This window comes from Planococcus citri, chromosome 2 (assembly GCF_950023065.1).
Source record: "Planococcus citri chromosome 2, ihPlaCitr1.1, whole genome shotgun sequence".
Classification (NCBI taxonomy): Eukaryota; Metazoa; Arthropoda; class Insecta; order Hemiptera; family Pseudococcidae; genus Planococcus; species Planococcus citri.
Genome location: NC_088678.1, coordinates 68400647 through 68416914, shown reverse-complemented (window position 1 = coordinate 68416914; position 16268 = coordinate 68400647). Strand labels below are relative to the sequence as shown.

Here is a 16268-nt window from a genome sequence, read left to right as displayed (position 1 = left end):
GAGACAGAGAGAGGAAAAAAAGGACACAGGAAATTGAAACGTTTTGACCACCTGCTGCTGTGTGTGACATTTACAATCTTTAACGAGCGTTAAAATGGCAAAACAATTAGACGTATCGATAATAGAGGAGAAGATGGTCGTGTTATTCGTGTTGTAGATTTTGGGGCGAATACAGCGAATTTCTTTATGTAACAAGTTGTCGGCGGCGGCGGTGTAATCATTGACTTGTGTTAGAGTGAATTGACCAATGGTCATTTATCTGTTGGGATTCGGATGCTGGCCGAGATGCATGACAGATCTACGATAAATGAGCTTGTTAGAGAGGGTTTCGATGTGTAGCCGTAGCTTGTTTTCGCGCCCTTATTATTGGCCAGTCGACGTTTTTCTCTATATGCTGTAGTTTACATCCCCTGGTTAGTGAGGGTGGATGTGTGTGTATACAGTGTCAACGCACCAGCCTGGTCGGTGGTAGTTTGATTGTATACAATATTAGACCATTTAGTGGTCCCTGTGTTACGTCATCTGTCGTATTTTATACTCGTGGTGGCTGAATTAACAACAACGATGGAAATCTGACTGGTAAATAAGAAAATCTTACCGAATTAGGACAATTGGTTCGTGGAGTTGGGTGCGAAGCTGGCTTGTGGCGTAGTTTTGTGGATTATAGGGTGTACCATACCTTATATTTATTAAGTATGTGGTGGAAATTTTGTCTTCGTTTTTCCCGCCCCCACCCCCTTCCCCTGAAGTGGTTGCCTTGAGTGAGAAAATCATGCCATGAAATTTTCAGCCCCCTCGGTGAAAAAATTGAGGGCTCACCCCTCAGTTTTACGAAATAGGTTGGTATGAAAAAATCGAGACAAAATTTCCTCTGGTTCCAACACCTCAGTCAAGTCTCTACTTAGGTACTCGTAAAATCAACTTCTATACCAATTTTAGCCCTCTATCTCCACACGGTCAACCTGAGGATTTGAGGGGAGAGCTCTTATTTATACCTACTTGGAGAAAAACTGTTTTTAAACGTCATAATAAAGTTTTCGAATTTCAAGAAAAAAATGTCTCCAACCATGCCAGTAAAAATAAGTCGTGCCAGGAAGCCCCCTTCCCAAACAATTCTCAAAATATAGCCTATAAGATATCCTAAAAATTTTGTTAAATATTTTTAACACTTTTACACGATGAAAAAGTAAAATAAGTCCCATTCCTCAAGAAAAGAAAAAATGGATAATTTTTATGTTTTTTTATTTTTTTATTTTTGAAACTTTGAATTGGTCCATCATTATCAGAAAAGTACCATTTAATGTTTTCGACGCTCCCCCCTTCCCCTCCCTAGAATTGAAAAGTAGAGCTTGGCCTTTCCCTAAGTTTATGAAGATAGGGGACCGAAATCATTCGGAAAACTAAGAGAGAGGTTTTCTGGAAAATGTGGTTATTTAAAAGTATTCTGCTTAGAAATGAAATATTTTCAAAAAATTTGTCCAGATCTCAGTTTTTCATTTTTTTTTTGTTGTTGATTTTTTTCAACTTTGAGGGGCTTTGAATTAGGGAACCAAAATCATTTGGGGGACCGAAGAAAGTTTTTTTTTTGGAAAGGCGCTTATTTACACGATGTCTAATGGTCATGAAAATCATGAAAAAGTCATGAATTTTGCTCGAAATACACTTGGAAATTTTTTTAAAATCCCATAACATAAAATAAAAAAAAAAAAAATAGAAGATTTGTTCAAAAAATCAGAAAAATGAAAAAATTGAAATATCTACTTTCCTACAAATTAAAAAAATTTCCTCGCATTTATTGTTTTGAGGGGAGCGGGAGGGAGAGTATTTTCATGCAGTAAAAAATGTGAAAAATAGCTCATGAAGAAGTCACGATTTTTTTGTCTGGAAGTTTTGTTGGACACCCTGATTTAGAAAGATTTTCCTCATAAACGAAAAAAAAAACATCAATTTTTTATCTCCTCCACCCAATTTGGAGGGGGGCGCTCCACACAAGAGAGTCAACGTCATTTGAGGGTCCAACGAAGGTTTTTCCTGGAAAAAGGGGTTCATGTTGAACAATTCTAATTTTCCAAAAATTTTGCCTGATTTTTATTTACTCATAATATTGTTTCTAGTTTTTTAAACTTCAGGGACCCTTTACTAGGGCAACATGGTTTGAAAGGCTAGTTGAATGGGGAATTATTTAGAAAAATTTTGACACAGAAACAAATAATTTTGATAAATTGAAGGACCCAGTTCCAAGTCGGCCTAAGTCCATTTTTTCCGTTTCGAGAAAAACGCAAATAACTGTTTTTCTCGCCCTTCCACTTCAATAACAAATGATGTGATTATATGGTTGTGAAGCTTGATCTTTCTGCTTTAAAGTACCATATTGGTATTTTTTTAATTTTGAGTATTTTCAGCTCCAGAGCACGTCAAAGAGTCAGAAAAAGTGTACTTAGGCCACTTTGGAATTATCTGATGTTAAAAATTTCAAAAAAGAGCTGAAAAAGTGCGTTTTTTCAAAAAAAAATTCACGAATCATTAATTTAATTCAAATTCAAATTGTATATTTGAGATACATGCGGCAGCAAAGCTGCCATTATATCACGTTGAGCATTACATAATTGAAAACTGTAAACATTTTTGATTACTTATCTACGTATAAGATACAATTTTCAGATTTAAATAGAATAAAAGGCATGATTAAAACATAAAAAGATGAAGATTTGAAACTATACATACAAAATCAAAATTCAAGCAATTATTGATCAGAGCAGCTAAGATATTCCTCCAGGGTGTAAAAAGCACTATTGATCAGCCATTCTTTGAGAGCAATTTTAAATTTTTTTTGCAGTTGGCTGGTTTTTAACACTCCCTGGAATCCGATTGTATACTTTTGCTGCAGATGATACAGCACTACACTGGAGAAGTTTTGTACGGTGGTGGGGAGTTCTAAGGTTACCTAGTGATCTTGTGCTGTATGGATGGGTAATTTTTGGAAAGGTTATAACCTTAGTATAAACCATGAGAGATATGTCCAAAATATATTGTGATATTGTAGTGAGGATTTTATTATCAACAAAGATGGGCCTGCATGTTTGTCTTAGAGGTATTTTATAAATTGTTCTTATCGCACGTTTTTGTAGTGTGAGAATTTGCTTGACATATGATGCATTACCTCCCCAAAAAACCACCCCATAGGCCAATGTAGAGTGGAATAGTCCAAAATATGCAAGTCTGAGAGTTTTTTGATTTGTAATTTGTCTTAGCTGAAAGAGTAGAAAGTTTATAGATGACAAACGACAGGTTAATTTATTAATGTATACATCCCATTTTAAATTGCATTGAACGTCAACCCCTAAAAATTTTGCAACACTAGAAACATTTGGTAGAGGCGAGAGAGTTTCTGCTACCAGGTTGGCCTCCTTGGGGGTTACATTAAAAGGCACTGTCACTGTTTTTTCCAAGTTCAAGCTCATGCCATTTGCATTAAACCAAGAAATTAAGTTTTGGAGAACATGTTGTGTTGTTTTTAGTAGTGAGTCCCAGCTACCACCCTTCACATTTCTGAAACAATTTCATTCAAAGCACCTATTTGTACATACCATGATGAATAATACATGTGAAAACGCCTTCACTCAAAAATCGTTGAAAAACTTCTGAAAACCCGCACTTGTATACAAATATTCGTAAAAAATGTATGATTTAGGCCACTTTGGAATAATCAGCTTTTTTTTCGAACCGGGAAAACAGCGCTCCTGAGCGAAAAAAGTAACGCCAGGGGTTGGGACAAGGTGGTAAAGGTGTTAACCGACCTGTATCACCAGATGGCGCTGCTAACTCAAAAATGATAAAAATGGACTTAGGCCGACTTGGAACTGGGCCCTTCAATTGAACTTTTTATCATTTTTTTCAACGTGTGGGAAGGGGGGCGGCTTCCGGCACCATTTTTTTGCAGATAGGGGAAAATGAAAAATTATTTATTCATCCGAGGTAACAACTTCGGGAGGGGGTGAGAAATGGGAAAATACAACTTTTCAAAATATGCACTGAAAGAAATGATTTTCAAAACGCGTTATTCAGTCCCGAAATTGATGCAATGGTTACTGCACAGTATAGTAATTTTCAAATTACCTCATTTTGATGTAATGATTACATAGTTTAAATCAGAGAATGCATCAAATAATGGAATGAGTACATCGCCAGGATGGATTTATTACATCACTTTTTAAAATTCATTTCTATGTTCTCATTACATTTCTTTGGGGACTCAGTCCTGCAAACATGGTATATTCAAAACATCGTTTGGTGGGTAATAATTACATACATCATGTAGTAAGCAATGATTGCATTCCTTAAACATGACTGAGAACCTTGTAGTGATTTACTGAATACAGTAAACGATGTACTGAGTACATCGCCGTACTGCAATGAAATCCTTTATTCCCAAACAGTGAAAAACATATAAATACTTCTAGGGCCTGAATCAAATATTCTACTCGTGGCCATGTCGTTAAGTGCAGGTAGTTAGGAACGAGAGGTCGCAGGTTCGAATCCCAGTTAGGTCGGAAAATTTTCGTAGGTAAATAAGGTCTTGAAAAATTCGTTCCAGTGAGGCTTATTTAGATGTGCGGAGAAACTTGAAATTGGTATACCCCCTAACCCCACTTTTTATAAATATTCTTGAATAAAAACGATGTAATGGTTACCGCACTTCTGTGTAATAGTTACTTCTCTAAATATGTACTGATTGATGCGTTTCATTCCTATACCAAAATTACCGCGTTTTAATGCACTGAGTGCATCGTTTTAATGTAACGATTACCGTTTATTTCTTTCAGTGTGGTTAACCTTACTCTATAAAAACGCTATACTTATATTACTTTTTCCTTCAATTGGTTACGTAGGCAAAATTTGTGAGTCATTTTGAATCAGCGCAAACATACACCTATTTTTGTTTTGTGCTGCCATTAAAGGCAATTTTCTACCAGAATCGTGCATGAAAATGATACAAAAAGTTGCAGTTGAAGAATTACTTACAATTTCTTCCAGAAATCGTACCTTAAATTTAGAAATCGGACCAATTTTGTCTTTTTCTTTTGTTGATACGATAAAATTACTGTTTTTAGATATTCCTGCTTGTTTGAAGAAATTGATAAGGAGTCCTACCTTTCTGACAAAATAACAACAGAAGTTCTGTTTTTTTTGAAATTATTGCAAAAATTCTGATTTTTTTATCAAAAGTGAAGAAAAAAAAGTGCTGATTTTTGCCAAAGTTATTAAAGAAGCACGATTTTTAAATTCTGCTTTTCTTTCAAAATTACGAGTTTTGTCGGAATTGCCATAGATTATGCCCGTTTTCAAAATTGCATTACAAATACTGCTTTTCTGTCAAAATTGCAAAAATGCCCTTTTTTTGTGAAAATTGCGAAAAATTATGCCCGTTTTCAAAATTGCATTAGAAATACTGCTTTTCTGTCAAAATTGCAAAAAGCCCCTGTTTTGTCAGAATTTTCAAAAATTTTACTCGTTTTCAAAATTGCATTAAAAATAGCTACTTACTGTTTTTCTGTCAAAATTGCAAAAATGCCCTTTTTTGTGAGAATTGTCAAAAATTATGCCCGTTTTCAAAAATACATAAAAGTGTCGTTTTAATGCTAAAATTGCGAAAAGTATCGATTCTCTGCCAAAATTTTAATAAAAGATTATTGCTTTTTTGTCAAAGTGGCAAAAAGTTCTTTTTTGTTAAATTTTCAAAAAATTTTCTTGATTTTGATGTATTTTAATTTTTTTTTTGATTTTTTTCATCTGTGGAGGGAGGGGGATTTCTTTCCAGGGGGCCAGTATAGTTTGAAGGGCCGGAGAAAGTTGTTTCTTGAAAAGGGGATTATTTAGAAAATTTTTTATATTAGAATTAAGGTGCGGGGGTCTAGAAAGTGGAAAATTCCAACTTTGCAAAATAAGCTACACCCTACTGTATACATAGGTCTGTCTAAGCACATGCAGTAGCTAAAATGGTGGAAATATTTCTATTTTTTGCGATTACGTTACTTACCATGATCATCATCATCGACAGATCGTTTTAATTGGTATGATGTAATTGAAAGAGCACACGGTATTATAATTGACATCAAGGATGTTCTCTACCTTTGCCAGAAGCAAAGTGTACCTATACTCGTATACGACCGAGATACTCGTATCATCAGCAGTAGTATTAGTACCTGTTTATCGTCCAAGTATACGCAGCATTAGAGAGATACTTGTCGTATACCTACAGAGAGGTATCTCGCTACACATATCTGGTTTTTCTTGCGCAAAAAAATTATAAAAAGAAAAAAATTTCACCCCGGAGCGATATCTGATCTCAGCTATATCTCTTATCCTATCCCTATAGCGTGAGTTGAGCCAAAGCGACGACTATACACACTCCAAGTAACTGATCTGATGTGTTTTTTCGACATTCTCGTATATTTACAGAGATGAAATTTCGTAGCGCGAGGTATTTTTTATGTATTTTTTTTTTTTTTACTAATATTACTTGTATTAGGTATACACTGTGTGGGTTTTTAAAAACCTATACACCGAGGCGCAGCGCAACATTACAAACACGATGACGTACGACATAAACTGGTTCCAGTTTACCGGTGACAATGTTAGATGCAAATTTCCAAACATGTAGAATTATATGCTATATATAAGAATACACATTTATAGAGGACTGGTATGTACTATACATAGGTATAAGTATCTGGGTGTATCGAGATGAAAAACTCGTGCTGATGGTGTTAAGCGTATGCAAGTTCTAAAAAAAAAAAAAAAATAAAAAAAAAGATGAAAAGATGTACTGCTGCGTTTTAACGGATTATACACCTTGATTTTGTCTCCTTTTTCTTACCGTCTCTCGATTCTGGTCCGATGTTTTCGCGACTTCTTCTTTTCGTTTGGTTGTCCGAAAAATTCTTGATACGATACGGTAGCTTTGAATGGATTGCGGGATTAGGAGAAGCAATCTGCATAGATGCTATCGTCTTTAATATGTAGTATGTGGTACTGGTACTTGTCGAGCCAATTGATAGGGCAAGGGTGAGGAAGGAGTTGTGGTTTTTATTTTGGTGCATTTGGATTCTGTCAAATGTTTTCTTTTTTTTCGAACGACGAACGTAAAGATGGGATGGAGTCTGATCATTATCAATATGTTCATATTTGCAAAAGCGAAGCGACCAAAAGGGGGGCTCTCCCCCAGCCATTTGGGAAGTTGGCAAAAGTTGGCAATTTTGAATATTCAATGATGAACAGGCAACTCCAAGATTTGTAAATTATGTTTAAAATTATTAAAAACCACTATTCTTGATATTTCTGAATTTCGAAAAACTATTCAAAATCAAAATCACGTTATATTCAATCATTTTTCATTTATGTACATATCTTTCAATTTTTCCAGCTTCTTAATAAAAAATAAGTGTTGCATTCAACACAGTTGCAAAGTGCATACAAATTATCCACAACTTTTCCACGCCTTAAGAGTATCATACATTTTTGAACAATTGAATGTTTTGTTGAAAATTTTCATTTTTTTGGTCAGAATTTCAGCTCATAGTAATAAGTTATATGGCACTTTCTTCAAATCTCTCAAAGGCTCAACATTTTTCAAAACTGTTTAAATTAAAAAAGTTTTAATGAGAATGGAAATTTTTGATTTTCTGCCGAAATTTCAACCCAACATGATAAGTTGCGTGACACTTTTTTTGAAATCCCAAAAATCATGACTTGATTTTGGGCTTGAAAATTTTCAAAACAGCTCAAAAAAGTTTTTATCGCCATTTATAATTTTCTACCAAAATTTTAACCGTTGGGAAGCCATGAAAAAAATTCAGGGTTTATCTCATGAAAGTAATGCACAACTAGATAAGTCGATGGAAAATTCACGATTTTGTAGTTGGTTTTTTCAAGATTCTCTCCCCCCTCACCACCGCCCTCAAGTAAAATTGCTTTGATTCGCCACTGCATATTTGAAAAAAATTCTGGATTCACAAAAACAAGATTAAAAATAGAAAAATTTCTTGCTCTTCAATTTTTTGAAATAGGTGAAAAGTTAATGCACATTTCCTACTTGTTTTGACTAAAGAAATCAAGCGATGGAAATATGTCTGTTAAAATGAAAATATTTCCAATTTTCAAGTTCAAAGTTTCCAACTTACGTTTTTTACTGCAATTTTATTTAACACTTGTGAAATTTTTTTGGGGATTTCTTCTGCCACAATCCCGCAAAGTTGTCGAAAAAGAAAAAAATCCTTGAAAATTGTAGCCCTCGCCCAACTTGAAATCAATAATAGTGCTGAAAAGCCTCTTCAAGTTTCAAAAAAAATCAATTTTTCCCAGAATTTCTCATCTCTCCGTCCTTTAATTTTGTTGGTCTTTTGTGAGGAGCCTCCCACAGTTGAAAAAAAATTCAAAAAATGGAATAAATCAAAGTGGGTACATTTTTTTGAAAATTTTCCATCCCTGTCTCGGAATTTTTCAAAATAACCCCATTTTTCAAAAAAATTGCCCTCAGTCTCCCCCTCCCCGTCTACAATGGTTTCCTATTAACGAGCTCTTCACGAGTGCTGTCGGGGTGATCGAGGAAAGCAGTCTCTCTGCTTGAAAAAATGTTTTCAAAGGAAAAAATTCCACAGATTTCAATTCTTCATTAAAATTTTTTTTTTCAAGTTCTGTAAAAGGGGATTGACATTGTTCAGGGACTAAAAAAGGGTTTATTCTGGAAAATGGCGGGAGGGGGAGGGAGGTTATTTTATAGAATCCTTTTTTCTTGATTTTTTAATCAGTGAACGAGAGAAAAAAAGGATTATTTGAAAATTTTTTTTCAGATGAATTTGTTGTTTTTTTTTTTTTTTTTTTTTTGGATGAGTCTCATTTGGTCTCTTGTATGAAGAGCTTTCTATAGGTAGTCGAAAAAAAAATCAAAAAATGTAATAAATAAAAGTAAATGAAAGTAGGTGTATTTTTTTGGAAACTTTCCATTCCTGTCTCAAAATTCTTTTAAATAACCCCATTTTTCAAAAAAGTCACCTTCAGTCTCACCCTCTCCCTACAATGGTTTCCTCTTATGGAGCTCTTCACGAATGCTGTCTGGGAGTCCAAGGAAAAGGTTTTCACCTATACTAAAAAAATTTTGTCAAAGGAAAAAAATTCCACAGATTTCAATTATTCAATTTTTTTTTTCAATTTGGGAGCTCTGTTAAAGAGGATCAACATTGTTGTGGGACCGAGAAAGAGTTTTTTTTTTTAATGAGTGCGGGGAGAGGGAGGTTATCTTTATAGAGTTCTGACATAGAAGTGGGGAAATTTTTTGATCTTTTTTTACCCACTTTCTATTAATTGCTGTTTCTTGATTTTTTCAATCAGTGAACGAGGAAAGAAGCATTATTTGAAAAAATTCTTACACAGAAATGAAAATTTTGAAATTTCTGAAAGTTTGCTAGTTTGAGTGACTTTTGGGTGTCGAAGGCTTAATACCTGGATAATCCACTATGTCCCTCTCCTTTTTCTTTCAAACACATTAAAACTACTTTTCATTAATCGTTCCGAGCAATTCACTTTTTTCAATTAATTTCGAACAAACATACTCGTAAATTACTTTCCTCTCCACGAAAAAAAAAATCACCCAAACAACCTTTTAGGAAAGAAAATGACTCATCAGCCGACAATTATCGTCGGGACGACTATAAAAAATCATTTAAAATCTTCGATATCGATTTGAGGATGAAAAGGGAACGTTGAATTACGAAAATAAATTTTTATTAAATGATACTTTTAACGTTAAAGGTTGATTCGTACAACTCCGCAGGGTGCACTCGGTTTAAATAAGCGAAAAAACATAGAGAGAGAGAAGAAAAAACACCCATTACCATTAGGTATATACGTCAACTAGTAACCAGTGACTTGTGTGTTCTAGGTAAAGTTGTCGTTTTGATGAACGTGGTAATCACATCTACTGCATAGGTATACGAATAGGACGATTATATAGAGAGAAAAATTACTACTCGTAAGAGCCATCAAAATACCAATTAACCTTTGACATTTAGTCTTCATCGCGCCAAGTGGCTCGGTATGTACGGGATCGATACCGAATCGCAGCACATCTCTTGGAGAACTTTCCATAAAAACGGATGTTACCTAAAAAAAAAAAATCCGTATAATTTCTCCAACCTATTAAAGTCATCATTAGCGCGAAACTATTCGTATTCGTCGTCGTTGGATTTCGACGACTCGTTTAAAACAATTTTTTTTTCAGTCCAACGACAAGTTCGAGTTGTGTATTGGTACTATTTTTGGCATATGTGGTATTATGTGTAGATATACAAATGGATGGTGGAAAAAAATGATGAGCTAAACTGTGGAGCAGCCGGTTTGTGTATATGCGAGTATTAGAGTAGAGTAGATATAGTGAGACGATGAAGAAGAAGGTTTTTATATCAAAAATTCGTGACTACGTTGTCCACTATGTGTTAGGAAAAGAATGATGACTGCAATTAAATACGGGTACGGCCTTGTGCCCTATAGGTATATTAAGTAGGCCATTTGAACCGTGGCCTTGAGAGAGCTTCTGTGTTGTGTGCGGATTCTACCGGTTTACACGCTGACAACCGCAAGATGCGACAAAATTTTTTTTCAAGTAAATTTTCTTTTTACAAAAAAAACCACATGCTTTATGTGACGCGTGTGTAGACCAATCTTCTCACACATGCTAGCCTAGCTACAGTACAGACTGGATGGAAACTCGAATGTTTTATTATTCAGTATACATGTATACGATATAGTACGATGAATTTGCAACGGTAGCTGGGTTATAAATTATATGACGAGTGTATAGCGATTTAAATGACGTACGAAAATAACTTCGCAAAAGTTGAAACTTTTATTTGACAATATTGGTAGTCGACTTTTATTTGTGGGTTAAAATTTACCAAAAAAAGCTTAAGTCTACCCCTTAACTCTGTACGATATGTTCCCAAGTTGCAGATAAAACCAAATGGAATATCTTAAAGGAATTTAACCGGTAATGCAAACAACACCCTTCCGCCCTTTTAGCCGATAATAATGGCAATGGATTCGGGCGAACGTGTGATTTATAAAAATTGATACCGAAGTCAATCGAAACATTGCCAGCTTTAGGGTAAGCTTTTTCTTTCTTTCTTTTTTTTTTTTTTAATAGCCTACGTCCCAGTCCCGACCCTTATTTTACATTTCACCGTTACGTTTACGTATTTACCGCGACCCTCGAGCTGACTATTTTTTTATTACTTGCTACACAGTACAGAAAGAAAGAACAGCCGCACACCCACAGAAGAGAGTCTTATCATTATACTCGGGTACATAGCCTATACATAGAGAGAAGAGGGTTAAGCACGAGATACAACACACACACACGTAGGTACAGTTCGGGCGAAATTGTCGATATATCTTAAAAAGTTAAATTATATTAAAAGCGCCATAGAAATTGATGTTATTTACATTTTAAACGCATACGTTTTGTAGCTCCTTGTAAACATTTATTAGTAGTTTATGGTCGTAATAAAAATACCAAATGTTACCTTTTTTTTTTCTTTTTCAAATTAAACCGATTTTCCGTAGTACGCAGCGTAGGACCTGGTCGTCGTCGACTTCGAAGAGCGAGTTTAATTAAAACGACCACGTTTGCTTTGGAAATTGAATATATAGTTTGAAGAGAGGCGAGGGGGAGGGAGTAAGAGAACAGGAACAGGTTGAGATCTTTTCCTTCCAATTTTACGTATTTTAATTGTATAAAAAGGTGCCGACACACTTTCGTCTCAATTATTTAACGACTATGTCTTTTAAAAGGATTTTCGCTCTTTTACGAGTAGGTACCAACGATATTGCGGCGATGTGCCTTATACAGGACCCCCCTTTTTTTTTATCCGTTTATATGCGATGCGATAAGCGACGACGGTATCTTTTTTATGGCTTTCTGATGGATTTAGCGAGATTTGTGTGGTAAAAGTGCTCGCACCTTACTGTGAGAGGATGGTCGATTGGCGATTTCGATGTGGTATTTTTTTTTGAGCTTAGCTGAGCTTAGCAGGATTGTAAATCATATCGCGAGATTAAAGATATAGGTTAGCAGGGAAATGATGTTTAGACGCGTTATCTGTGGACGGATTGGTGGAATGGGGGGGGGGGGTGAGAGGGTGGGATGTAGAGGTTTTGGAAGTTTTTGGCTTGTATTTGTTCGATCTTGTGGACTACTGCTTAGATTTCATTTGAGGGTCATTCCACGTCAATTGGACCAAGAAGTGGTAGGTGGGTTCGGCGATTTTTTTGAAATTTTTCCTGTGGAAAGACCTTTTGAAGGGATGATCAGTGGCGCAAATCGCAGCCCTCTAGCCCATTTTTAACGGCAGCCAGGGGGTGTCAAAGTTTTCAGTCAACCTAAATTCATCAGTGGATTACTCGATAACTGCGATACCTACTAAAATGGAACTTTTTCCCCTAGTTAGGGGTATTGAAAGGCTTTTTGGTAATATCATAAAAATCAGTGTTGCCACTTTTTTTCGTACAAAAAATTAGCTCGAAAAGTTTCAAAACGTAGTTTTCATATCGTTCCGACTCTCAAAAATTCTGAAAAAAATATATTATGGACAATTGTTCATGCTGAACAGCATATTAAAAAATTAAGATGGTAACTTGTCGCAAAGTCGATTTAAAAAAATTTTAAGTTTGCAAAAAATTGAGATCTTTTGATTTAAAACATGAAACAAAGTTTTGATTGGTAAAGTTTACCCATTTGACCCCTATTTTTACGTATCCGTTGAAAAAGTTGAAAAAAAACCTTCACTCGTTGAAATTGACTTATCACAAAAAAATCAAAATTCGAAAAAATTCAAAAAATAAACAAATTTTAATTTTTTTGCTGTGAGTGTGGGTTTTATAAGCTTTTTCATGAAATACGTCAGAAAGAGGTCAAAATAACACAACTGAATAAATTTAAACTTTTTTTGATGTTTGGAATTGAAAATTGGATTTTTTCGAATTTTGATTTTTTTGTGATGAGTTCATTTATCGAGCGAAAGGGGTTTTTCAACTTTTTCAACAGATACGTAAAAATAGGGGTCAAATGGGTCAACTTTACCAATCAAAACTTTGTTTCATGTTTTAAATCGAAAAATCTCATTTTTTTGCAAACTTAAAATTTTTTTAAATCGACTTTACAAGTTACGATCTCAATTTTTTAATATGTTGTTCAGCATGAACAGTTGTCCATAATATATTTTTTTCAGAATTTTTGAGAGTCGGAACGATATGAAAACTACGTTACTACGTTTTGAAACTTTTTGAGCTAATATTTCGTACGAAAAAAGTGGCAACACTGATTCTTATGATATCACCGGAAAACCTTTCAAAACCCCTAACTATGGAAATAAGTTCCATTTTGGTAGGTATCGCGGTTATCGAGTAATCCACTGCTGAATTTAGGTTGACTGAAAACTTTGACACCCCCTGGCTGCCGTTAAAAATGGGCTAGAGGGCTGCGATTTGCGCCACTGGTCATCCCTTCGGAAGGTCTTTCGTCTTTCCACAGGAAAAATTTCAAAAAAAATCGCCGATCCCCCCCTTACCACTTCTTGGTCAAATTGACGTGGAATGGCCCTTGAGTCTGGATTATACGAAATATTTTTACGAGAACTCACCTTCAATGTATTAAAATGACTGAAATACCGATTTTCAAAGTTGTGGGAGCATTTACTTAATCCACCTCATCTGAGATATTTATCACAGCTTGAAGACCACTGAACCCGTTTCAAAGAGAGGGTAATAAAAACCCGACGAGTTTTTTTGTTTTCTGAATTTTTTGAGTATACTTTCAAGTTTCCATTTCTAAAAGATTCATTTGTCACATTTTGAGAACCACTGAAACGGTTTAGAAAATGAATCAATAAAAATGAATGAAATTTTGAGTCCTGTACATTTTTTGTGAACTTCTTCCAAAGGTTTAATTTTAGAGAAATTATTTGTCACAATATTTGAGAACCACTGGACCAGTTTCAAAAATGAGTCAGAAGAAACGAGATACAATTTTAGTGGTCTTCAAACCTTTTGAGCAGGTACATATGTATTTTATTTTTACAAGTTTTCATTTTTAGAAGATCAATTTGTAACAATTTGAGAACCACTGAATCAGTTTCAAAAATAAATCAATGCTCGAGAAATTGATGGATTGTTAGAGTCTGGGGCAGAAATGATGGCGGGGGGGGGGTAATTTTTGGAACATTTTGGAACCAACATGTTGAATCTACCCCTTTGAACACAGCTATACAAGTATTTATACAGTTTATTAGTATCTGAAAGACCTCCATCGTACCTACCAAATTTTGAGCTCAATAAAATTTTGCGCTGGTACCTACTCGAAAATCCAAATTTCGAATTTTTCGTAATTTCCATATTTTTTGGAACCCCTGAAAAACTAGAAACCTACGATTTGTGCCCAACATAACGTTTTGAGGTATTATTCCATTATCTAGATGAAAAAGTTTAATTGAGCTCCCTCTATTTTCGTAATTTTGAACCCTTTTCTTAGAGCCCCCCCCCCTACTTTAGGCATCCCTTAAAAAGACGTTTATGGATATTTTTTGGAATTTATTTTCATCTTGTTTCATTGTAGATGAATTGAGTACTTGCCACAATTTGAGAATCACTGAACCGGTTTCAAGAATAAGTCAATAAAAAAGAATTTTTAAAGTTTGAAGATTTTTTTTTTTTTAAATTCTGCCTTAATTTCATTTATAGACGATTTTCAAAACTGATTCAGCCAAACGAAGTTTTGCTTTAAAGTGTATTTGTGAGTGGTTCTGGTTCTTTGGTTTTTCTAAAAAAAAATTCCCTTTAGTTCATGGGATATCTGCCTCGCCAGGATCAACTTTCAGCGCATGATTTGAACGTCCTCGCCAAGGGAAGAGGAAAGGAAGACCTCATGAAGTGATCTCAAAAGATTTTGAGCTTTTAGACCACCCAGGTATGCCACAAAAATAAGATTTTAATAAGAAAATAATTCCCTGATCTTTTATTTCTTTCGAGTTCAAAAAAAATTGTCCTGGTAGCCCTCTCACCGTTTAAAAAAATGAAAAAAAAAACAATTCATCTGAAAATTTTTTTTATTTCTGCCTAAGAATTCTTTTGAATAATCACTGCACGATTAAAAAAATCAAAAAAATAATTTTTTTTCAGATGAATATCGTTGTTTTTTTCAATTTAAAGAAATGACGCTTTCTGCTATTTTTTTTTATGAATTTCGTCAAATTTTTGTTAAATTTTATTAGGTACGTATTTTTGGGTGATTTTCAATGATTTTAATATTTTCCAGTTTTCACATCATTTTTCTCGGTTTTGCCAAGTTTTGTCAAATTTTACTAGAATTTCATCACATTTTGATGATTTAGGTTTCTAAGTCGTTTTAAACGCACGTTTTCAAGGTGTTTGAAGCAATTTGCACTGAATTTAGCCAAATTTTGCTAAACACAAAATTGCTTCGTGGATAGAGGGAGAGGCCTTCAATTTCAATGAGAGTTATTTAGAAGAATTGAAATAGAGAAATTGAAAATCTCTCCATTCGTTCATATTTTAGGGGGCTTTGTGTAGGGAGACCAACTTGGATAGAAGGGTGACCGAGAAAATTTTTTTTTCGAAAAAAGGATTATTTCGAAAACTTGTGACATAAAAAGAGAATTTTCAAGAAAATTGATTTTAAACATATTTGTTCAACTTTGGGCGGCTTTTGGTACCATTTTTTGGACTTTGGAAAAATATAAAAAAATTGAGATTTAATTTTTTGTAGAATCCAAAAGCTTCAGTGGAATCAACTTCATACCTCGTGTTGGCCAGCATCATAATTCATAAAATTTTACACACACCTCCCAAAAATATGTATTTCTTAACTCACACGACCCACACTGAAATTCCCTAATCAACCGAGAGAGTAACTTCTCACCCCAGCTTATCTTTTCCCACATCGATATCGACAAATGTCAGCAATCTGCCATCTCGAACTTCATCTTCACACGCCATATGCACAAAAATTGGGTAACCTCGTTGACCACAATAAGCAAGGTGCACCTAGTACAGGACGAGCCATCAGTACAAAATAAATACATTAAGATTATATCGTACTGTAAACGTCCAGTGCTAAGTTATATGTAGCCAGATTGGTCACTAGTTCGGCTTTGCTATTAGTTTCGGATCGATTTAAACGTGAAACGAATCGTTTGACCGCT

The 16268-nt window shown here is 34.7% G+C and overlaps 1 protein-coding gene across 1 annotated transcript in view; it reads left to right on the top strand.

Moving 5' to 3' along the window:
• vvl (ventral veins lacking) overlaps positions 1-16268 on the top strand; it is a 414462-nt gene that overhangs the window by 96473 nt on the left and 301721 nt on the right. The window lies entirely within an intron of this gene.